Below are 25,257 nucleotides of genomic sequence, written 5' to 3' on the forward strand. Positions count from 1 at the left end.
GTACCTTTAAGCTTGGAAAATTTCAGAATGGATAAGTCTTCCAAAGGGTTTAGTAACAGCTACACTAAAAGTAGCAGACGTTGGCAGACAGGGGTAGAGCATAAAACCATCATCACATTGGAGTGGCATAGTAAAGTCAGTCATTTAATTGGTAACAATGGTAACAATGGAATCAGTGCTAGTGCAGTACAAAGGTGCATTTCATTCCTATTGCCTTCAATACCCATAACACAGTATCGGCTCCCAGTTGGGATTTATTAACTAGTGTACCGAAAGCAGTACAGATTAACAAAGCTACTGATAGTCCACAGATCACCAGCTTGAAATAGACATAATAGGTCACAGCGATAGCCCTTGATTGCCAATTATAGTAACTCTACTGATAATATTACTTGAGAAAACGATAAAATACCTTTCCACTGTAGATATATGGAGGGGTTATCAGTAAACTCAAATGTGTCTGTAACATAGGCCTAAGACAACATTTACAGCACTGTCTGATCACTACCGATACTGCAGAATGCCTTTTGCTTTAAGGAACGCACCTGCGACATGCCAGTGGTTTGATATCGTAAAAATGCGTGGCCTATTTGGATGGCATTAGACTTTTAGTAAATATTTAACTGAACACGTAAAGCGCCTAAGAGAAGTTGTCTATAGGTTAAGAACAACTCGTCTCAGGCTGAGAATTGACAAACGTCATTTTATACGTTCATTATTTAATTACCTTGGACATATTATTAGCTAAGATTAAGTGAGAACCGATCCTTATCTCACTTCAGCCTGCCTGTTTTACAAGCAACATAAACAGTAAAACAATTACAATCATTTCTTGGGCAAAGAAACTGTTAACGATACTCATTCAAAGAGTTTCCACAAATTCCACAATCACTGCCTGATTTCGTAAAACAAGGGGCTACATTTCAATGGACTTCAGAATGTTAAACAGCAATTTAAAATTGCAAGAGATATTAATGTCAGATACTGTGTTAGGTTTACCTGACTTCACTAAAGAATTTACGCTGTTGTGAAAATCATGTTACACTGCTTTAGGTGCCGTCGTTAGTCAAAATATAGGTGGAATGGGGCATCCAGTGTCATATGCGCCATGTCAGCTGCATACGCCTGAGCGCTACTGTCTGACTACAGAAATAGACATGCTAGCTTTAATAGATGGTATTTCGTATATTGTCATAAATTTAACGTTGTTATGGGTCATGCTCGCCTCAAGGTTATTGAGACTAACAGATCATTCGAGTTGACTGACATGTTGTGCACTGAAGTTATGTGAGTTTCAGTATTAGGTGGTTGACAAGCCTGTTGTTAAGTGCTCAAATGTAGACACACTTAGAAGTAAATCTGCAGTGTTTACAAGTTTCCCGATTAAGTCTAAAAAACTGGAACAAGGCAGATGCAACGGAAAAAGTATGCCAATTGTACAGGAGGCACAGCTGTTTCTTATGCATGAAGGTTTACTGTGTAGTCAACAAAATGCAGACCACGCCTCATCGTTTATACAGCACTGTGAATCGTGGTGTTAAGACAGATTCATGACCATGCACTGATGGAACATGGAGGTAAAAGAGCTACTGACAGGAAAATTGAGATTTTGGCGTAGAAAACGACGTGATGAAGTGGAGCAGTACGCTAGAAATTACATTCCTTACCCTCAACAAACAGACTTCAGTTACCGAAAATACAGTTACAAAAGTAACCACGTTCAGAGAAGCCATTTCAAACAGTAGGTTTTGACATTCAAGGATCGTATAATAGGGGTTTAGCAGGCAATATATATGCACTAATTATTATCCACCAGTATCCCAGATACCTAGTAATGTTCAAAAAGCGAGCACAGTAGCTGAAGCAATGGTTAATATTTGGGCACTTATGGCTCTGAGCACTATGGGACGTAACGGCTGAGGTCATCAGTCCCCTAGAACTTAGAATTACTTAAACCTAACTAACCTAAGGACATCACACACATCCATACCCTAGGCAGGATTCGAACCTGCGACTGTAGCGCTAGCGCGGTTCCAGATTGTAGCGCCTAGAACCGCTCGGCCACCTCGGCCGGCTTGGGTACTTAAATTTGAAGTATCTGAAATTATAGTCACAGATAAAGGAACTAATTTTATGCCTGATCTTATGTCTCGTCCGTTTCACCCACAAGAAAATGACTGTATGGAGCAAACCCACAATACCATAGCAAAACTATTAAGTCATTACGTGAATAGCCCAAACTGGAATATGCATGTAAGTTATGCGATGACTGCGTACAACTCTAAAATCCATACAGGAACAAGTCTTTCGCCATATGAAGTCGTATATGGTCAAAGATGTCGTCAAATTTTGATGTGGTCCAGCTGAAGTTAGGTACACAGAGAGAACATGTGCAGCAATGAGCAAATACGTTGAAAGATGTGCGGGAGCAGGTGAAATACGGTACCACAATAGCATTGGACCATGGAGTATGCACTGGAGAAGGTACAAGTAAGTTACCACAGTACGGAACAGGGCAATGGATCCTACAGGCGAACCCTTATATCCCAAAGTGCCGGAAAAATTTCTTCACGGAGTTGCACGAACTGTCTCAGGTAGTGGGAGTGACTTCACCTGCCAATGTCAACTTGCAGTTGCCAATGAGAACGTTGATAATGTATATTAGTCGGATAAAGGCCTTTATGTTTACTATTGATACATTACCAGAAGTACTGTCAGCGTTACTACGGAAGAATACGTTATCACACAGAATGAAAGTAGCATAGAACGTACCGTATAGACATCAGTCCAGGGCTAAGTAATAGAGTATAGAATTATGTCTTTAATTTTATACTGGGTTCCTTAGGCTACTTTTTTGAAATGGGTATCTAAGATGATGTTAAAATATATTACCGTCATCATGGTGGTCGTATATTTATCTGAGGCAGATGTAATTAAGAATCAACCCTTGGAAACTTATTCTCATGGCAGTCGGATGTTTCTTCTCGCGAATGATAGGTGATCGCTATAACTCACATTTGACATGTGGGAAATTAAGTACGACGAGCACAATATATGTTTATAGGCTTATCCGCTGCAGTAATCAAAGGGAAAATACTAACGGATATACAGAATGAATTTCTGCAACTGAAATTCACTTATAAGAAACTAAGACCTAATTGGGGCACCTAACAAGGATGATTCCAGAGTCGCTAATACGAAAGAATGGTTACACAAAGGTGGAAAGATGTTGAAGAAAAGAACCGTTGACGAGGGTATTGTGAATATAAATTATGTGGTGTCACCGCCAGACACCACACTTGCTAGGTGGTAGCTTAAATCGGCCGCGGTCCATTTAGTACATGTCGGACCAGCGTGTCGCCACTGTGTGATCGCAGACCGAGCGCCACCACAAGGCAGGTCGCGAGATACGGAAGAGCACTCGCCCCAGTTGTACGACGACTTTGCTAGCGACTACATTGACGAAGCCTTTCTCTCATTTGCCGAGAGACAGTTAGAATAGCCTTCAGCTAAGTCCATGGCTACGACCTAGCAAGGCGCCATTAGCCTTACATAGTTTGATAGTTATCGTATGAAATGTCTCATCCAGAATGCTGTATTCACAACAAGGATAAATAAAAGTTAAGTATAGCAGCTACGTACTTTTCTTGCTACCATTCACTACTTATCCTGTTCCAGAATTCACGCCCGTCTGCATTAGATAGCGTGCATTTCGGCCTACTCTATCTACACGGTGTTGGCACATTTACCAACACATCAAATTACACGCTAGGGATGGTAGAGGTTCAGACTAGAGATGTACCTGTAGGTTCAGAGCAAAGAGAAGTGCACATTATCAGGAGTCCATCAGCATATGTACAGTTCATGTGGTTTGAACCGATAAGTGATCGTGTAAAATCTAGCTACTGGCAGGAAAAATGTAATCACCAGAATGCAAAACGTAATATCAATGCAACCACCAAACTTCTAGCGGGTTGGCAGTTCACTGGATTCATTCCATGTTCTGACCAGAAAAATAGCAGTTAATAGCTATGACAACAGAACATTTAAGGGTGCGATAAAATTAGAATTGCGACAGAGTGGGATACTGATTAACTGAACAAAGTGTGACAGCCAGAACGCAGTTTCACCTTCTTGCTACAACTAAATGTACCACCAGAATTACATGAACTCGACCAATGTTGTGATGGCCTCAGTGGGTGCTATCCATGCAAAGCCTACCCTTCCTACACTCCCTTGGATCCCAATTTCCTACAAGCTTTAGATGAATTAATCATTTCAGAGAAAGGAATACCATGTATGGCAAGCTCAAAAGAGCTGTACACAGAATATCATCACTATCACTGTATCAGAGACACTAGAGCTATCGTTATACTAGCAATTATTTTTGCAGTTTACTACTTTTAAAATGGAAAATCACTCATTCAAAAGAGGCAACCGTTCATGAGAGTCCCATGAAATTTTTTCGTACTAGTAAGAGAATACTGATTAATAAAATCGCATAGTGACTATGCGAGCTAACATCCCAAAGATGTTCGGGCTCACATGCAGTTCCTCTCCGTCCAAATGTCTTGGCTCAAACTCGTCTAGGGGTTGAACCACAAGTGTAGCATTACACGCACTACATTAGACACTTGTGGCCCTTTGGTTAAATTGTTTGGCCTATGGCTTGTATGCGAAATACAAAGTTAATATAACATATAATAACAGTAATAATAATATCGGGAACTAGAATGATGTAGGCCACACAGTTGCGATTTGTTTAGAATAATTTTTATTCGGAAAGCAAACTAATAGCGAAAGTGGTCGTATTTAGAGTTAATGTTGAACTCGAGCTCGTATCCATTTGACACAGTTCGATCATCCACAATCTCATCGCGAATCATAAGTTAGATACTCCACCTCGTTAAGTATGTGAAAAGTTTGAGTTCACACCAAGCGCGCGGCAGTTCACAGCTCAGAGACTAAGGCCCGCGATGCCACACAACGCGAAATTTTCTAAGTCGTTTCACTTCATAGCTGCCTAAAGACTGACTGCCCCCTTTCGCGTCTCAAACCGAGCTGTCTTGTTTGGTGTCTCCAGTCGAACCGTCCCCTTTGCTGTCTCGACCAGAACTGTCCCTCTGCCCGTCTCCGGTCGCGTCTCCCGCGTGCCGAACATCGTCGTTCTATTGACTAGGCTAGTTCCCTTTGTTGAAGCCGTCCATCTGATTGGCTACAGCTAATTCTACATAATTTTAAATTTTGTCATAGTTAAATAATCAAAGCTAGACCACTTTCGTGTACTATATAAAGTGACAATAATACCCATTACATAATAAACGTTAAATTCCTTTACATAAAACCAATATAATTTCCTTCTTAACTTCGAATGTCACGGCCAGTAGCTTTGCACCAATCTGCTTTCTGATAAATAAATAAAGAACAAAAGTAAGTATTATGCACTACACTTTACAACACATACTCAATTACCTAATGATTCAATAAGGTGTCATGCTGTCATCGTTCAATGTGTTTCGAGTGATGATTAACTGAAAATACTAATAATTTAAATTTACTATATCCTTTAAATAAATGAAGTTACAGAGTTGATATTTACAAAATTTGTTATTCCAATGATGTGCTTCTATATGAAATTTCGATCGTTAAGATCGACCGAACCGTCCAGATTTTAGCATTCAGGTCTTTGTTACAAAACTTGTTAATTTCCTTTGACAGTAAATCCTAAACCATTCTAGATATCATCAATATTTAAGTTTTATGAGGATCATCGTGAAAATTTATGGAGAATGGCAGATTAAAGTTACTGTAGCTTGATTCCCTGCATTACTAAATGATTAAATAGTTTTCATAAATGTTTCCCTTTATGGCCGATCTTAGGTCCGCCATATTTAACACTCCTACGTTTCCTTGGCCACAAAAGCCTTCTACTGGGTTTCCCTATGATGTAGGTTCTCGTCTGTCTTTCTTGCAGATTACAGAGCTTAGGCTTCAATAGACAGCAAACGCCTGTGAGTTTCCCCATCTTGTGGTGAATCTGCGCACTTTGGGGCATGCGGTCCTGGACGACAGGGTTCGTTTCACAATTCCAATAGGCTGACTCTTTCTGCCATAGATTTAAATGAGAGTGCAGTGCTCGTTAACTCACAACTAGAAGCGTCATGGAAACGCGATGTATTTTTCAATGCGCTTATAGTCGGCGTATCTGAGCATTTAAAACAGTCCGTAGTGCGTGAAACTGATCAAAGAATCTAGACACTGTGTGCCACCTATTGTTCTCATTCGTACGCTACCCAGCCGCTAGCAACAATGCTTGTCATCGGCGAACACGCGTTTCCCACTCCACTGCGATTTCATTCCACAAGGACACTCTGTTCCTATTTCAGTCGCCTGAATCGCATACTCGGGTGTGCACGGAATCGTAAATCCTTTTTGAAGTAAAATTAAAAATCGGTCGGGACGCACTCGTGCATCACGGCGCAATCAACGCCGTCGCAATTTTACAACTTCCCCTTGCTCTGCACGCTCTGAACTCACGATCAACCGCTCTCCCTTCGCATGTGTCATCCGGATACATTTTCTCACCTTTTGCTGCTAGGTTCTACTACCACACTGACGACACAACCACTTTTGACCAAGACTGATTACGGTAGATTAATTGAAAAATCCGTTGTTAAACAATATTTTATCACCGTATTTCAGTTTCGTTATTATCGTGTGCCATAAGTGTTCCCCTAGAAGATGTAAAAACATTCAATAGTAGAGCGTCTCTGCACATGGTTAATGCTTAATACCTGTTTATACACTTTGCTTAATTTTTCAACATTGCAAATATTTTTCATCTTTGATATTCAGGTTTACTTCTGGTCAGTGAGAAGTTTTGCAACTGCAAAATGGATTTTATGTTGCTTAGTGGCACTGACTCCTCTAGTCGTCTGTGACTCTGCTCAGGCTGGTAACTTAAATTGTATTACTCCAGAGCTGCCAGTGCTTGCTTTTCTGTGGGCTGGGCCGACGCGCACACATTCCCTCTTCGCTACCTGTGAAAGCACTACTCACTTTTGGAGGTTCTTAGAGTGGGTTTCACTTCCCCGTGGTTATCATTACCTATTACTAGAATTCTTTTATATTTGACTGGGTTCTCAGTATCCCTTTATGTTCTAGGTTACATCTCCTATGTATTCCACGGTCACTTTTCATGATGGTTGCGTTTTTGTGATGTGATTAGCTTAAGGGCAGGAGATATCTATGTTTCATTGGCGGAGAGATTCCATCTCTGAAAAGATCTGTGGTACTCCTTTTATTATTTTTTCAACGTGATTAAAAAATTGTCATATAGATTATCGTATATAGGTTAACAAAAGGTTTTCGTTTTCATCTTCATTAGGTCAATTGTTTGGCACATAATAATGTGACTTTGTAGTCACGAAACTAGTTGTGAATCAATAAATGTTCTCAGATCAGTTGTAGCGATTACTTATTTATTCAACTAGATTTTTACAGCTGTAGCTGCCACACTCAACAAGTGATATATAAATGTTTTCCCAGCATAGCTAAAGGGTCCTTCTACATAGTATTAAATTTTATGAAGAGACTTGTTAAAGCCTCTGCCCACATGTATCTCAGTGGAACATGTATAGCTAGACGGGACACCGCGACGTCAATTGTTTGGCACCTCAGATTATGGCTTTATTGCCATGAACATCTGTGAAGTAATAGGTAATAAATAAATACTCTCATGGGAGCTGTTCTGGATATTTATTTTTTTTCAAATGGATTTTAACAATTGTGGCTGTCCCGCTCATCAGATTAACTAACTGCATGGCTAAGGAGGCCTACTACAAACTTTCTAATTTAAAGAACACTTGTGAAGGTTTCTGTCTACATTTCCTGCAATAACACATATCTAACTAGACAGATTATTCCAAGGTACGTGAGACAGATGATTGCGTCTATGTCCACCAGAAGTATTATGATTATGTCTATCAAATGAGAAATCCACTATCTGTGGACAAAAAAAAGAATTTGTAAATAGAGATGTTTATATGGTGCATGTGAAGTTGGCCAAAATGAATGACACACAACAATTTGAAGGGGACTTCAGCATGTAGTGGGGGTAACAACGTATTTTATAGGACAGAATACTTAAGACTCACTAACTTATTAGGATAACTGATACTGTGACGAACAGTCATATCCCCAGTCTTCATTTTAAGTTCCTTCCTTAAATGTGTAGTTATACTAACATAGTGTTCACCCATGAAGAGCAAAATTTGTTGCAATGTAGAGGATGTATCATATCCACAATACTCTCACTGATCAGTAAGTAGATTCCATATCTGCTCACACTATTACGGGTTTAAATGGGGCTATACTCACAGTGGCACAACGAAATGAAATAGCTGTTGACGCAAAACGGTTGCTTGAAGAGGCTTTGGGGCATAAAGAACGGAATAAAAAGCATTCGGAAAAATGCCAAACTGCAGGATAATCAGGCACTTCTCACACAGTACGATAATACCAAAGCTATGGTCGGCCTAGAGGAGCAACAGCATAAAAGTAAAGTTGAAAATCTGGTAATAGAATGTAGAAAGCATCCGACTACTAACTGTGATGAGCAGTGTAAGAGGGTATTGAAGAATATTAACGTTTTTCCTGACGGCCTTAGTAAAAAGTCACCCATATCTATGACACATGCACTTAGGGATACCCTAAAAATCCACAAATCGATTATGCCGGTGCGAGTAATTGTTACCGAATGTAGTAAGTCTGCATATGAAATCGACAGAACTTTTGGCGATGTACTCAAGTCAACATTTTTTACGTCCTGTCAATTACGATATTAAAAATAAGGACCACCTTATCTCCAATTTAAACTAAGTTAACATTCCATATGGCACTTATATTGTGACGTTACCTATTAATAACATGTATACTAAATAAATGTCGTGTGACTAGGGCCTCTCGTCGGGTAAACCGTTTGCTGGGTGCAAGTCTTTCGATTTGACGCCAATTTTGTGACTTGCGCGTCTATGGGGATGAAATAATGATCATTAGGACAACACAACATACAGTCTCTGAACGGAGAAAATCTCCAACCCAGCCGGGTATCCAACACGGGCGTTTAGGATTGACACTTTATCGCTCTGACCACTCAGCTCCCAGGGGCGGACACACGTATACTAATATTTCCCAACAGGAATTCTTCATTGTAATCGTCAAAAATTTTAGAGGTTATAGTTTTAGACCCAGTAACGAAATTCACGATGTATTGCAATTCCTGGACATCGCATTTAGCTATAATTAATTTAAGTTTATAGACCGCGTTTACCAACAACAGCATCACGCTATGTGATTACCACTTGTATACTATTCGGTTAACATATTCATATCCAGTTATGAATATCACATTTTAAGATACCGTTTCCTGAATTTCCAGATAGAACTGTAAGTTGGACTAGCTATGCAGACAAAGTCTTACTACCAATTGTTGTTTAACTTTTGTTGAAGCGTTAAATAATCAGCATACTGACATCGAATCACAATGTTGGACAATTGTCGAGGGAGAGTCCCCTATCTTGACCTGTTCGTGATGTTTTATGGTGTTAAAAATGAACACAGTATGCAGTGAAAGCTAACTTCGCCAATTTTAATTGCACATTATGAGTCCGATGAAACGCACTCCAACGAGATGGCCGCCTTGAGATAATTGATTCACAGGCTGCACAGCGTCCCTCTTAGCTGGGAGGCATTTAATAAGGAATTTCAAGTGATCCAGCACGTAGTCCATACTGAAGGCTATGATGTAGATTTTGTCAGTAATATAAATAAGGGAATCATTCGGAAGAGACTGAAATGTGAGAATGTTACTCTCAAGCCAGCAGTGATCAGTTAATTATATTAATACCGGAAAGTGAGCGAGATGGAAAAAAATATAGTAGGTTTCCGCATGTGGCATGTATTTCTGAAGGAATTGGTAAAGCTCTACGTATTAAGAATATAATATCTGTCTTCTTCATACCTCGTAATCTTGGTGCTTCTATTTGGAATAAATAGACTGTGGAAATCGAATATTTTGCGGGTACCGGCGTATATAGTATTTGTACCTATAACATACATCACGCAGGCAGGGAGAAGTTTTAAGAAAAGAATTTAGAAGAGCTCTAGAACTGGGTGCATATCTCCATAATGAAGGACATTCCATTAGCAACATTTCTCAAAATTTTAAAACATTACATAGGAAACCTAAGGAACATTTACTTAATATGTCAGAAGAAGCGGTAGTAATAAGGTCATTAACATGAAACAGAGGACAGACCGTCAATGGTCACTTGCAATTATGCCAACACGCTGTATTCGTTTATTTGGATTACCTACAAACGAGACACGTGAATGATATCTGGCCATTACATGGAAGTCACCTGTTCTTTCTAGTACACTTGTCAATCACATAGGTCCTGTTTCACGGTTCTTAGGTTAGACACGAAACTAGTTGTTAACCAAAAGGATATCAGTAAATCGTTTCACGGCAGCTATTGCCGTTATTGTCGCTACTGGCCATTAAAATTGCTACACCACGAAGATGACGTGCTACAGACGCGAAATTTAACCGACAGGAAGAAGATGCTGTGATTTGCAAATTATTAGCTTTTCAGAGCATTCACACAAGGTTGGCGCCGGTGGCGACACCTACAACGTGCTGACATGAGGAGGAAAGTTTCCGACCGATTTCTCATACACAATCAGCAGTTGACCGGCGTTGCCTGGTGAAACGTTGTTGTGATGCCTCGTGTAAGGAGGAGAAATGCGTACCATCACGTTTCCGACTTTGATAAAGGTCGGATTGTAGCCTATCGCGATTGCGGTTTATCGTATCACGACATTGCTGCTCGCGTTGGTCGAGATCCAATGACTGTTAGCAGAATATGGAATCGGTGGGTTCAGGAGGGTAATACGGAACGCCGTGCTGGATCCCTACGGCCTCGTATCACTAGCAGTCGTGATGACAGGCATCTTATCCGCATGGCTGCATCGGATCGTGCAGCCACGTCTCGATCCCTGAGTCAACAGATGAACATCGTATTGTGCTAAGTCAATAAGATGTCCATGCGTTGTAACCATAGCTAAGCAAGTGCTTAACAATTACGTCTCAAACATTTCTAGACCTAGTCATAATAATGACGATGTTGGCTTTATGTTAACCTTCCCCACTCCTAAGTTCTTTTGAGGTGATTAAACTTCGTGCTTAAGCACAAAAGACTGACCGTACCATATCTTCCTCATATCATGACTAATGAATACTTCATAAATGTTAAGACTGTCGATCTAAGTACGTTCTGCACAGGGCAACATATACGCCCTTTTCCACAGCTATATCTTTTATTTCACTTTACTAGTAAATTAAAGGTCAGGAATTAAGTTCGCGTCTTGTCCCAACAAGCAGCTATCACACAGCCTATGCGCAGGCGCAAGGTATTGTGTTCACCTAGGTGGGCCTCGTGACTCTACGGTCAGTTCCAGTACAGTACTCGTGGCTGCTGCATCGCGGTCGCGATGTGGGGCCGAGGCTGTTGCAGATAAGTTTTTACGGTCTGACGATAATATATGGATTTGTAGATTTAGCTTGACGATGTGCACTATGGACAAACGGTAGTTACTGTTATTCTGAAGAAGGTTGGGTTATCGCGACTGAATCCTAGGTAAATTCTAGGTAAATGGTGCAACTGAGGCTGTTGACTATTGAAATTAATACGACTTACGTCCTTTATAGCAATAGCCAGTGAGCCATTTGAGTCGGTATAGTAACGAGAGGCATGCTGCTCACCCCGCAGGCGATCAGCGGCAACGCACTCGGGGCCAGACACGTTCGATAGCCCGCGGGGAGCCGTGTCCGCCGCCCCCCGCCACGTTCGTGATTGGCGCGGCGCTGTGGGGTGCCCCGGGTGGTACAGCTCACTGCTGTCCGACCCGACAGCACTCATCACCGGCGGCCAGTGCGATACATCGAAAGCCACAGGCCACCTACCTGGTACTCGTTACTCTGCACACAGTATTACCGTGTTGACATGCAATGTTACTGAACTCGTTGTCTCTGAAATAAATGGTTCAAATGGCTCTGAGCACTATGTGACACATCCATGCCCGAGGCAGGATTCGAACCTGCGACCGCAGCGGTCGCTCGGCTCCAGGCTGTACCGCCTAGAACCGCACGGCCACTCCGGCCAGCTTTACGTTAATTCCACGACAGATTAGTTCCACATCTAACTAACTGTGGCCAGTGTGAACCAGTTTCGAATGTCACGTCTAGTGAAGAGAACCAGTTTGTGAAACTCACAAAATTTGTTAATAAACTGAAACTGCCTTTGTGATTTATGTTAATAGGGAATGCATATTGGAACCGGTCGCTGGTTGCAATCGTAGTACAGACTCCAGTTCGTATTACGGTCAGGTACGTTTACATAGACCATTCAGTATCGCTTACTATGTACATTGTAGCTCTAACGCAGAAATTTCCACTTTAAATTATATAGAGACAGTGATAGCATGGAGTAGTTTACTCAAGAACTCTATGCAGTCAGTGAGACTGTGACTCTCTTTACATTACGAAATAGACGGAAGATTTAAAGCCCCGAAGAAGAATCAGCAAAAGTCTGTCACTTCTGCGACAAAACTCTTTGCAGAAGATGATATGAAACAAAGGGTAATTGTTATTTCACAGGTTCATACCGAGGTACAGTACGTCCTGGTTCTAATGTGAAGTATAGACCTTACTTTACAGTGTCTGTCGTATTGCATAATCTGAGCAGTTACGATAGGTTTTTATTGATCACAAACCTTTGTGAGAAAAACGCGGTGTACGAGAATGAAGAGGAAGTCAAACTAAATCCCGGGCACGTTTCTATTTCATCATCGAACGTGGTGAAACATAAATCTTTCACAAAGAGTGTTCCAGTGGCTCGACAGAAGAGGCACTGTAATAAAAATTTCAGATCTTTTCGCTCCTTGAGTTTTCTGGAGAGATCTCTCGAAAACCGTGCATCGTACCTAAAAGCAAAAGAACTGCAGATAGTAAGATCATATTTTCCCGAGGATCAAGAATGTCATTCAGTTAACGAGAGCGGAATTTTCCCATATGAGTTTGTAAGAAACGAATCGATTCTTTTGAAAGATCGATGAGTCTGATATTTTGTTAACAGTTGAAACAATAAAAGAGGCTGGGCGCCAAAGATCTTGCGGTGTATGGAACGCATTCTGTTGCAAGATATTTGGAGAATAGCAATTATAAATCCATCATGAAAATAAGAGACGACGGTCAGCGGCCGATTGAACTGTTGTAGAAATATACGTACACCATCAAACGTTATTTTAGTACACTTTATTTAGGCAAGTAATTTCAACGCATACAGAGTGTCTTCTTCAGGTCCCAATACACCGAACGTCCGGATTATTCCAGTCGTATATGTGCATAATACAGTAGAAGTCTTTCTAACAGTGTGTGCTCTCCACACATGCACCAGCAACTGCATTTGCACGGAGTTGCTGATGCGTGTACGGAGAGCACACACTGTTAGAAAGACTTCTACTGTATTATGCACATATACGACTGGAATAATCCGGACGTTCGGTGTATTGCGACCTGAAGAAGGCGATACTGAGTCGTTAAAACTAGTTGGGTAAATAAAGTGTATCCAAATAACGGCTGATGGAATTTATTTCGACATCACTTGGAAATTATTCCGATTTATATTCAAAATTGATGTGCTGCTCCTTGTTGACATGTCTGAAAACGTTATCGGGCTTTGCTTTAAGACGTATGAACTGGATGTTGCATATTACGTAAACGCAACTAGTTTGTCATGAGCCACTGCTGAAAATTACCCTAGGGCAGTTGCGGCTAATAACCGATACCTAAGAACGCCAGTCTGTGGATCGGGGTGCCAGAACTGTTCAGTGTTCTTGCAAACATGCAGTTGCCAGCAACAGATTCGATTATGATGAAAACATTGGTGAATCTTTCATAAGTACATCGATTTGAAAAGCTTACATAGCTGGGAATGTTGTTGCATCATACCGATTCTAGTTTTAAATGCCTTACTTCAGAGAGGATCAAAAACTTTGATGTGGACAAAATATTAGAGGGGATACAAAATGGAGGCTGGCAACGGCAAGGAAAGCGTTTCTGAAGAAGATAAATTTGTTAACGTCGAGTATAGATTTGTCAGGAAGTCCTTTCTGAAAGTATTTGTATGGAGTGCATACATGTACAGAAGTGAAACACGGACGATAAATGGCTTACACAAGAAAATAGAAGCTTTCGAAGTGTGGTGCTACAGAAGAATGCTGAGGATTAGCTGGGTAGATCGCGTAACTAATGAGGAGTTACTGAAAGGAATTGGGGAGTAGATGAATTTATGGCCTAACTTGACTAGAAGAAGGGATCGGTTTGCAGGACACGTTCTGAGGCATCAAGGGATCACCAATTTAGTACTGGAGGGCATCGTGGAGAGTAAAAATCGTAGAGGGAGACCCAGGGCTGAATACACTGAGCACATTCAGAAGGATGTCGTGTTGCAGTAGTTACCCAGAGACGAAGAACCTCGCACAGGATAGGGTTGCATGGAGAGCAGTATCAAACCAGTCTCTGGACTGAAGACCATAACAACAACCAAATACCAGATGATTCGAACGTAGGATACATACTAGAAATACATCTTGAACAACCTGATAATATTCACGTTTTACATTAAGACCTACCCGTATGTCAAACAAAATTCCAAAGGAACAATTTTCATCCTTGAATGACATGAAAAACTATATCATTCAACGCAGAGATTAGGAGCTACGTTGTAAAAAATATTGGTTTTGAAAAAAAAATGGTAAATCCTTTCGTTTAGGCAAGACCCTTGCTTGAACAGAGATTACTGCACAAAACCACCTGAGTGCACGGAAAGAGTTTGACAAAAATTTCTTCAAATTCCTGAAGAATGTTGCATTCGGCAAAACCATTAAAAGTATCCGAAAGATGCGGGACATTAGATTTGCAGCATTATGGGATGTCTGGTTTGGGGCAGTTGCATAGAAAATCTTGTTACAATTGAACTTCACAGGCTAGATGTGTCTTCGACGAACCAAACGCAACTGGAATGGCGATATTTGATATTTAGAAAACGCTTCTTTCCCATATACGTTATTGATGATTACTGAAAATATTCCCCAGTGCTACACATACACTGATACTCGTCATATAACACACCAGCACTATGAATATCTATGGCGATAGCAGCAGTGATGTGCATACTAGCTCCAGTACTTCAGGATTCCCAGTGAATAACAAATACAGTATTCCGCTGACGAATAAAAAATGGTAAGTCTGACGAAAGATGCACTGAATGGTGAGCCTACCGTAGAATACGTGGGCCTGTGCGCAGAACCGTATCCGCTTGAGATAAAGTCTGGGCACACAATGTGCAAAGCAAGAGGTAAAAAAATCGTCAGAAATCAGACTCGCCGTTGACGATTACAAGCAACGAGTCCTGGATAAGGAAACGAAAACAACTGAGCAGTTTTCTGCTCACTCGAAGTTACTTGTTGTTCAGACTATTAAACAACTTAAACTCTCTATATCTGCTCATAATGACGAACAACGCATATTTCCTCATATGGTAAATACACTTGCCTGGGGACATGGCCTTATCAGAAATGATGGTGATGATGACGATTGAAATTAACTTATTGGTTTTTGATGTGTCGACAGAAGTGCCGACACAGTGTTATTTTGAGGGGGCCGATATGCACGCTATAAGCTCACGCAGAATATCGTGAAGTCTGAAACAGGACGCTCAATGAATGCTATAAAGAAAAGTACGTTGCTTTTGTAATACTTAACTTTAATCCATCCTTGTTGTATACATCGTTCTTGTTGAGACATGCTTTAGACGATAATTATCAATTGCTATGTAAGGCTAATGGCGCTTTGCTAGGTCGTAGCCATGGACTTAGCTGAAGGCTATTCTAACTATCTGCTCTGCAAAGGAGCGAGGCTTCGTCAGTGTAGTCGCTAGCTACGTCGTCCGTACAATTGGGGCGAGTGCTAATCCGTATCTCGAGACCTGCCTTGTGGTGGCGCTCGGTCTGCAATCACACAGTGGCGACACGCGGGTCCGACATGTACTAATGTACCGCGGCCGATTTAAAGCTACCACCTAGCAAGTGTGGTGTCTGGCGGTGACACCACATTCCTCCCCCGCAAATCGGCGAACGGTCGTGTTATAAGGCTTCCGCCCGCCGTGGGGAGGACCCCATGTTGACGTATGCGATGAGGTGGGGAGCCTAACAACAGGCGAGGCTGTGCCACCCGCACCCGGCCATTCGGTCGGAGGGGATCTAGGAAACGCCTGAAAACCTAGTCCAGGGTGCCCGTCAACATGCGGTGTATGCACCCGTAAAGAGACAAGAGGGGCCGAAGGGTCGACCTCCATTACGTCGCGGTATCCGACGCGCGAAGACACCATGTGGTCCGGAGCGGGCAAGAGTTCCATGGCGGAGGACAGCTGGTCACGGGAAGCGATGGGCGGCGCGTGACCCATGGAGGCGCTTGGCGGCTGCAGCGAAGCGTCCACTGCGGGCGGCGCCGGCTGGAGGACAGGCGGCGGCGGCGGAGGCGGCAGCGGCGCGTCGCCATGGGGCAAAATGGAAGGCATCGTCGGTAACACCTGGGGATGAGGCGAGCCAGTAGATGGGTCCCCAGGGCGCTGACCGGACGGCACCGCCGCTGAAAGGAGACGGGGAGTGGCAGAACCCGTGCGACGACAGAGGCGCAGCTGATTGAGATGCCGACGCACCTCACCAGAGGCCCCCAAAACCAAATACATCGCGCGGCCGAGGCAGCGAAGAGTGCGCCCTGCGAGCCAACGCCGTGAACCTCGATAGTTGCGATAGAATACAACGTCGCCTGGAGCAAAAGCAGAAGTCTGCCACTGCACAGGAACCTGATGCGGCGGGTGCAGCAAAGTCATCAAGGTTCGATGAGGACGACCGTGGAGCAACTCAGCCGGCGAGCGCCCATCTCGGGGCTGAGAGCGATACGATGACAAAAAGAGCAACAACGCGTCCTCCCGAGAATGTGCCTCTTTCAACTTCAACATCTGTGACTTGAAAGTCCAGACCAATCGTTCAGCGGCACCGTTTGACTGAGGCGAAAACGGCGCGGATGTCAGATGTTGAATACCATAGGCCTGGCAGAATGACTGAAATTCTGCGGACAGAATTGTGGGCCACTATCGGAAACAATAGTCTGCGGAAGACCTTCAATGCAAAAGATAGCAGACAACGCTTGGATGGTGGCAGAGGACGTCGTGGAAGACATCCAGACAACAAAAGGAAAATTACTGAAGGCATCTACCAGAACCAACCATCGAGCATTCCAAAATGGACCAGCAAAATCGATGTGCGAGCGTTGCCAAGGGGAAGTGGCTTTTGGCCATGCAAAGACTTTCCGCGGCGGTGCGGATTGTTGTTCGGCACACGCCAGGCAAGAAGAACACATATTCGTAATCGCAGCATCGATTCCGAACCAAGTACAGTGCTGACGAGCAAGTTGTTTCGTTCGCACTACACCCCAATGTCCTTGGTGAAGAAGCCGTAAAACAGAGGCCTGTAACGAACGTGGGACCACGACTCTGGACTGATCATTATCAGAACGCAACAACAAAACACCACGTCGAACAAAAAGTCTCTCCCTGTGAGCAAAAAACCGGCGAACCAACGGATCCTCGATCCGAGACTTTGACAAAGGCCATTGCGTAGCAACAAAACGCAAAACGGTAGCAAGGACAGGGTCGGCAGCTGTGGCTGTAGCTGCACGACGAAAATCAATCGGAAACGATTCGACCACTTCATCGGTTTCCGCATCAATGAACATGCAAGCAAGTTCGGAAGAATCGAATGCTTTATCCTCAGCAACAGGCAAACGGGACAACGCATCAGCGTTTCCGTGCTTAGCAGTGGACCGATACAAGATATCGTAGCGGTACTGCGAGAGGAAAATAGACCAGCGAATGAATTTCTGCGCTGTACGTGGAGGTACAGGCTTGTTCGGATGAAATAGTGACGTCAAAGGTTTGTGGTCTGTGATGATGGTAAAGTGACGACCATACAAGAAATCATGGAATTTTGTAACACCAAAGACAAGAGCCAAAGCTTCTTTCTCTATCTGTGAGTAATTTCTTTGCGCAGACGAGAGCAATTTGGACGCAAAGGCAATAGGGCGATCATGCGATCCATCTTTGTGCGCAAGCACAGGACCGATCCCGAAATCCGATGCATCTACCATCAACAAAAGGGGTTTCCGGGGATCGAATGGCGTAAGGCAAGTATTAGAAAGCAACGCCGATTTCAACTGGCGAAAGGCGCGTTCGCATTCCGTCGTCCAGACGAATGGAACACCCTTACGGCGTAAGCTATGAAGCGGAGCTGAAATGGAAGAGGCATTGCGCAGAAAGCGATGATAATAGTTAATTTTACCCAACACACTCTGTAGCTGCTTCAAATTCTGTGGCGAAGGCAAGTCTTGTATGGCACGGATGTGCTCTGGACTCGGATGTGTGCCTTGGGCATTGATTACATGTCCCAGGTATGGTAAGTCACGAGGAAAAAACACTCATTTGTCCTTCCGCAAGCGAAGACCATTTTGTCGCAATACCTGAAATAATGTTCGTAGGTGTGCTAAATGCTCGTCTGCTGTCTTTCCGGAGATCACAATATCGTCCAGATAGTTCGCAGCAGTAGGGACCGACGCACAAACAGTTTGTAAATATTGCTGAAACAATGCAGGGGCGGATGCACACCCGAATGGCAGTCTTTTGAATCGGTACAAACCAAGATGCGTGTTAACCACCGAGACGTGTTGGGATTCGGCGTCCACTGGGATTTGCAAGTACGCATCTGCTAGGTCCAACTTCGAAAAGTATTTACCCGGGCACAGTTTATCAAAAAGATCTGCCGGGCGGGGTAAGGGAAAAGTTGCAATCACGAGTTGTGGATTCACTGTTGCCTCGAAGTCCACACAAAGTCTCAGTTTTCTGGAAGGTTTTGGCAAAATGACTAAGAGTGAGGCCCAGAGAGAAGCTTGCACACGTTCAATTACACCCTGTGATTCTAAATCGTGTAATGTTCTTGCGACCTCATCCCGCAATGCGTGGGGAACATTGCGCGCTCTGAAAAATTTCGGTTGCGCGTTTACTTTCAGTTCCAAATGTGCTTCATAGTTCTGAGCGCAACCTAAGCCCAGTGCAAAAATGTCTGCAAATTCTTCACACAGACGAGAAACACTGTCTGAAGGCACAGTCTGATTCACTGATAGGACCTGATTTACTATAGACATGTTAAACAACTGAAACAAATCTAAACCAAACAAGTTCACTGCATTAGAAGAACGAAGAACGTAAAATGACACAAATTTTGTTTGTCCCTTGTATGTTGCAAGAAGAGTGCACTGTCCTAACACAGGGATAAGCTGTCCTGAATAACTATGTAATTTAACATTCACGGCATGCAACGGAGGTTTGCCCAGTTGTGTGTGCGTGTCGTGATTGATTAAGGAAACTCCAGCTCCGGTATCGAGCTGGAATGGTATCACTTTGCCTTCAAAGGCCAAGTCTACAAAAAGTTTATTGTCCTGCTGCCGACAAGAGCGACTTTCTCGTGCAATTTGAATTGATACAGGTACTGAAGCACTTGCTAATTGACGTGATTTCCGGCGACGGCGACGCACAGTATTCGTGGGACGAACACAGTCACTGTTAGAGACAGTGGCACTAGACGAAGTGGAAGTAACTACCTGAATGTCCATGGGTGAAGGTCCACAAGCCTGAGTATTCGTGGTTCGATTCCGGCGCGAAGCAAAAGGCCTGGAATGATTAAGAGTGTCTGATTTGAGCTTTTTCTGGCAAACACTTTGAACATGTCCTTTCTTATTACAGTAAAAGCATATAGCTTGGCGTGACGGGCAATTTTCACGCGAATGTCTAGTAGCACACCGCGAGCATGATTTCACTGCATTTTTATGCTGGCGCGGCACACCCGGTTTAGAGTGTGGCGGCTGCTGCACGGACGTGTGCAAGGGCAGTTTACCAGGCCGTGCAGCGCGCCCGGCGGCCCGGTTAATGTTACACACGGCCGGCGAAGTTGCAAATGATTCCTGAGCAAAGTGAAGTGTGTCTTGTCTATCCAATATGTCTATCACTTGTTGAAGGGAGGGATTAACTAGTTTCAGAATCTGTTCCCGTATAAGAACATCAGAAACGTTCTGTGCAATTGCATCACGTTCCATTGTATCTGAATAAGGGAGTCCACATTCACACTCAAAAGCACAATCCCTTGTAAGGCCTTGCAATGTTGAAACCCACTCCCGATTAGTTTGACCGGCCATACGTTTTGTACGAAAGAAAGTATACCTGTTTGTAACGACATTGACTGTTTCTTTGAAATAGGCGTCCAATGCCGACAAAATTTCATCGTAGGACAGAGTCGCTACGTCGCGTCGGGGAAATAATTTCACTATCACATGGTACGTTTGCACCCCTACACACGACAATAAATGAGGCTGCCGCTCGTTACCTTGAATTCTGTAGGCGGCGAGATGAAATCCAAACTCGGTACATGTTTCCTGCGCCACGTCGAAGTTGCGAAACGGCGGTGCAACTGCATGTTGTGGCTGCGGTAGCGGTGAAGCGGCGGCAGCCGCATCGGTTTGCATGGCACGTTGACCCTGGACGAGCTGTCCAAGGGCATCCAATAACGCCTGCGTCTGCTGATTCTGCAAGCGATAAAATTCGGACAGTACATCTGGCGAAGCCATGACACAAGTAAATGTAAGCAAGTAGAAAGAACAAGACCCTTTTTTAACTCGTTGCCATGTGATGTGTCGACAGAAGTGCCGACACAGTGTTATTTTGAGGGGGCCGATATGCACGCTATAAGCTCACGCAGAATATCGTGAAGTCTGAAACAGGACGCTCAATGAATGCTATAAAGAAAAGTACGTTGCTTTTGTAATACTTAACTTTAATCCATCCCTGTTGTATACATTGTTCTTGTTGAGACATGCTTTAGACGATAATTATCAATTGCTATGTAAGGCTAATGGCGCCTTGCTAGGTTGTAGCCATGGACTTAGCTGAAGGCTATTCTAACTATCTGCTCTGCAAAGGAGCGAGGCTTCGTCAGTGTAGTCGCTAGCTACGTCGTCCGTACAACTGGGGCGAGTGCTAATCCGTATCTCGAGACCTGCCTTGTGGTGGCGCTCGGTCTGCGATCACACAGTGGCGACACGCGGGTCCGACATATACTAATGGACCACGGCCGATTTAAAGCTACCACCTAGCAAGTGTGGTGTCTGGCGGTGACACCACATTTTTAAAGGCTGAAACATTTAATACTCTAAAAATAATTATTGTTTTCATATATGAAGTAAATTCTCTCCCCATGAACCATGGACCTTGCCGTTGGTGGGGAGGCTTGCGTGCCACAACGATACAGATAGCCGTTCCGTAGGTGCAACCACAATGGAGGGGTATATGTTGAGAGTCCAGACAAACGTGTGGTTGCTGAAGAGGGGCAGCAGCCTTTTCAGTAGTTGCAGAGGCAACAGTCTGGATGATTGACTGATCTGGCCATGTAACATTAACGAAAACGGCCTTGCTGTTGTGGTACAGCGAACGGCTGAAAGCAAGGGGAAACTACAGCCGTAACTTTTCCCGAGGGCATGCAGCTTTACTGTATGGTTAAATGATGATGGCGTCCTCTTGGGTAATATATTCTGGAGATAAAATAGTCCCCCATTCGGATCTCCGAGCGGAGACTACTCAAGAGGACGTCGTTATCAGGAGAAAGAAAACTGGCACTCTACGGTTCGGAGCGTGGAATGTCAGATCCTTTAATCGGGCAGGTATGTTAGAAAATTTAAAATGGGAAATGGATAGGTTAAAGTTAGATATAGTGAGAATTAGTGAAGTTCGGTGGCAGGAGGAACAAGACTTCTGGTCAGGTGAATACAGCATTAGAAATACAAAATCAAATAGGGGTAATGCAGGAGTAGGTTTAATAATGAATAAAAAAATAGGAGTGCAGGTAAGCTACTGCAAACAGCATAGTGAACGTATTATAGTGGCCAAGATAGACACAAAGCCCATGCCTACTACAGTAGTACAAGTTTATATGCCAACTAGCTCTTCAGATGACGAAGAAATGGAAGAAATGTATGATGAGATAAAAGAAATTATTCAGGTAGTGAAGGGAGACGAAAATTTAACAGTCATGTGTGACTGGAACTCGACAATAGGAAAAGGGAGAGAAGGAAACCTAGTAGGTGAATATGGATTGGGGCTAAGAAATGAAAGATGAAGCCGTCTCTTAGAATTTTGCACAGAGCATAACTTAATTATATCTAACACCTGGTTCAAGAAGCATAAAAGAAGGTTGTATACATGGAAGAATCCTGGAAATACTAGAAGGTATCAGATATATTATACAATGGTAAGACAGAGATTTAGGAACCATGTTATTAATTGTAGGACATTTCCAGGGGCAGTTGTGGCCTCTGACCACAATTTATTGGTTATGAACTGTAGATTAAAACTGAAGAAATTGCAAAAAGTTGGGAATTTAAGGAGTTGGGACCTGGATAAACTAAAAGAACCACAGGTTGTACATAGTTTCAGGGACAGCATAAGGGAACAACTGACGGATTGGGGGAAAGAAATACTGTAGAAGAAGAATGGGTAGCTCTGAGGGATGAAGTAGTGAAGGCAGCAGAGGATCAAGTAGGTAAAAAGAGGAGGGCTAGTAGAGATCCTTGGGTAACAGAAAAAATATTGATTTTAATTGATGAAAGGAGAAAATATAAAAATGCCGTAAATGAAGCAGGCAAAAAAGGAATACAAACGTCTCAAAAATGAGATCGACAGGAAGTGTAAAATGGCTAAGCAGGGATGGCTAGAGGACAAATGTAAGGATGTAAAGGCTTATCTCACTGGGGGTATGATAGATACAGCCTACAGGAAAATTAAAGAGACCTTTGGAGAATAGAGAGCCACTTGTATGAATATCAAGAGCTCAGATGGAAACCCAATGTTACGCAAAGAGGGGAAAGCAGAAAGGTGGAAGGAGTATATAGAAGGTCTATAAAAGGGCGATGTACTTGAGGACGATGTAATGGAAATGGGAGAGGATGTAGATGAAGATGAAATGGGAGATATGATACTGCGTGAAGAGTTTGACAGAGCACTGAAAGACCAAAGTCGAAACAAGGCCCCGGGAGTAGACAACATTCCATTAGAACTACTGACGGCCTTGGGGATGCCAGTCCTGACAAAACTCTACCATCTGGTGAGCAAGATGTACGAGACAGGCGAAATACCCTCAGACTTCAAGAAGAATATAATAATTCCAATCCCAAAGAAAGCAGGTGTTGACAGATGTGAAAATTACCGAACTATCAGTTTAACAAGTCACAGCTGCAAAATACTAACACGAATTCTTTACAGACGAATGGAAAAACTGGTAGAAGCCGACCTCGGGGAAGATCAGTTTGGATTCCGTAGAAATGTTGCAACACGTGAGGCAATACTGACCTTACGACTTATCTTAGAAAGAAGATTAAGGAAAGGCGAACCTACGTTTCTAGCATTTGTAGACTTAGAGAAAGCTTTTGACAATGTTGACTGTAATACTCTCTTTCAAATTCTAAAGGTGGCAGGGGTAAAATACAGGGAACGAAAGGTTATTTACAATTTGTACAGAAACCAGATGGCACTTATAAGAGTCGAGGGACAGGAAAGGGAAGAAGTGGTTGGGAAGGGAGTGAGACAGGGTTGTAGCCTCTCCCTAATGTTATTCAATCTGTATATTGAGCAAGCAAGCAAGGGAACACAAGAAAAATTTGTAGTAGGTATTAAAATCCAGGGAGAAGAAATAAAAATTTGAGATTCGCCGATGACATTGTAATTCTGTCAGAGACAGCAAAGGACTTGGAAGAGCAGTTGAACGGAATGGACAGTGTCTTCAAAGGAGGATATAAGATGAACACCAACAAAAGCAAAACGAGGATAGTGGAATGTAGTCGAATTAAGTCGGTTGATGATGAGGGAATTAGATTAGGAAATGACACTTAAAGTAGTAAAGGAGCTTTGCTATTTGTGGAGCAAAATAACTGATGATGGTCGAAGTAATGAGGATATAAGATGTTGACTGGCAATGGCAAGGAAAGCGTTTCTGAAGAAGAGAAATTTGTGGACATCGAGTATAGATTTAAGTGTCAGGAAGTCGTATCTGAAAGCATTTATATGGAGTGTAGCCATGTATTGAAGTGAAACATGGATAAATAGTTTGTACAAGAAGAGAATAGAAGCTTTCGAAATGTGGTGCTACAGAAGAATATTGAAGATTAGGTGGGTGGATCAGGTAACTAATGAGGAGGCATTGAATACGGGTGGGGAGAAGAGACGTTTGTGGCACAACTTGACTAGAAGAAAGGATCGGTTGGTAGGACATGTCCTGAGGCATCAAGGGATCACCAATTTGGTACTGGAGGGCAGCGTGGAGGGTAAAAATCGTAGAGGGTGACCAAGAGATGAATACACCAAGCAGATTCAGAAGGATGTAGGTTGCAGTAGGTACTGGAAGATGAAGGAGCTTGCACAGGATAGATTAGCATGGAGAGCTGCATCAAACCAGTCTCATGACTGAAGACCACAACAACAACAACATGAAGTAAATATGTGATTGATGTTTATTGAAAAAACGTAAATGCTTTAAAATGTAACAAATTATGTAATTATCAGTAAAGAAATTACGATTGTATATCATGTAAATACCGAAATAATCTTTAATGTAAAAATCTGAATACTTAAAATTATAATGTAAATGTTATAAATATGTAAATAATGCACGTGTGCTAAAAAACATTGGATTAAGAAACCATTTCCTTTACAACAAGTTCTATATGTAGCGTATTTTTGCGCTGGTGTGTTCTACCTCTATAGTCTGTTACCACACAACGGTAGCGAGTGTCTGTCAGCTGTACTGACTCTTATCAGGATAGCTGAGACGTGTGGAGGCTTCTCTCTCAGCACTGAGCTTAAGATGCTCGCAGCAGCAAGAGAATGCTGCCTTCACATGTATATCCTCTTTGTGTCTGACGGAATGCTTGAGAGATGCTGGTGTTAATACTTTCTCTGAATATGACAAAAAATGAAGATG

Source organism: Schistocerca serialis, chromosome 2, assembly GCF_023864345.2.
Source record: "Schistocerca serialis cubense isolate TAMUIC-IGC-003099 chromosome 2, iqSchSeri2.2, whole genome shotgun sequence".
NCBI lineage: Eukaryota > Metazoa > Arthropoda > Insecta > Orthoptera > Acrididae > Schistocerca > Schistocerca serialis.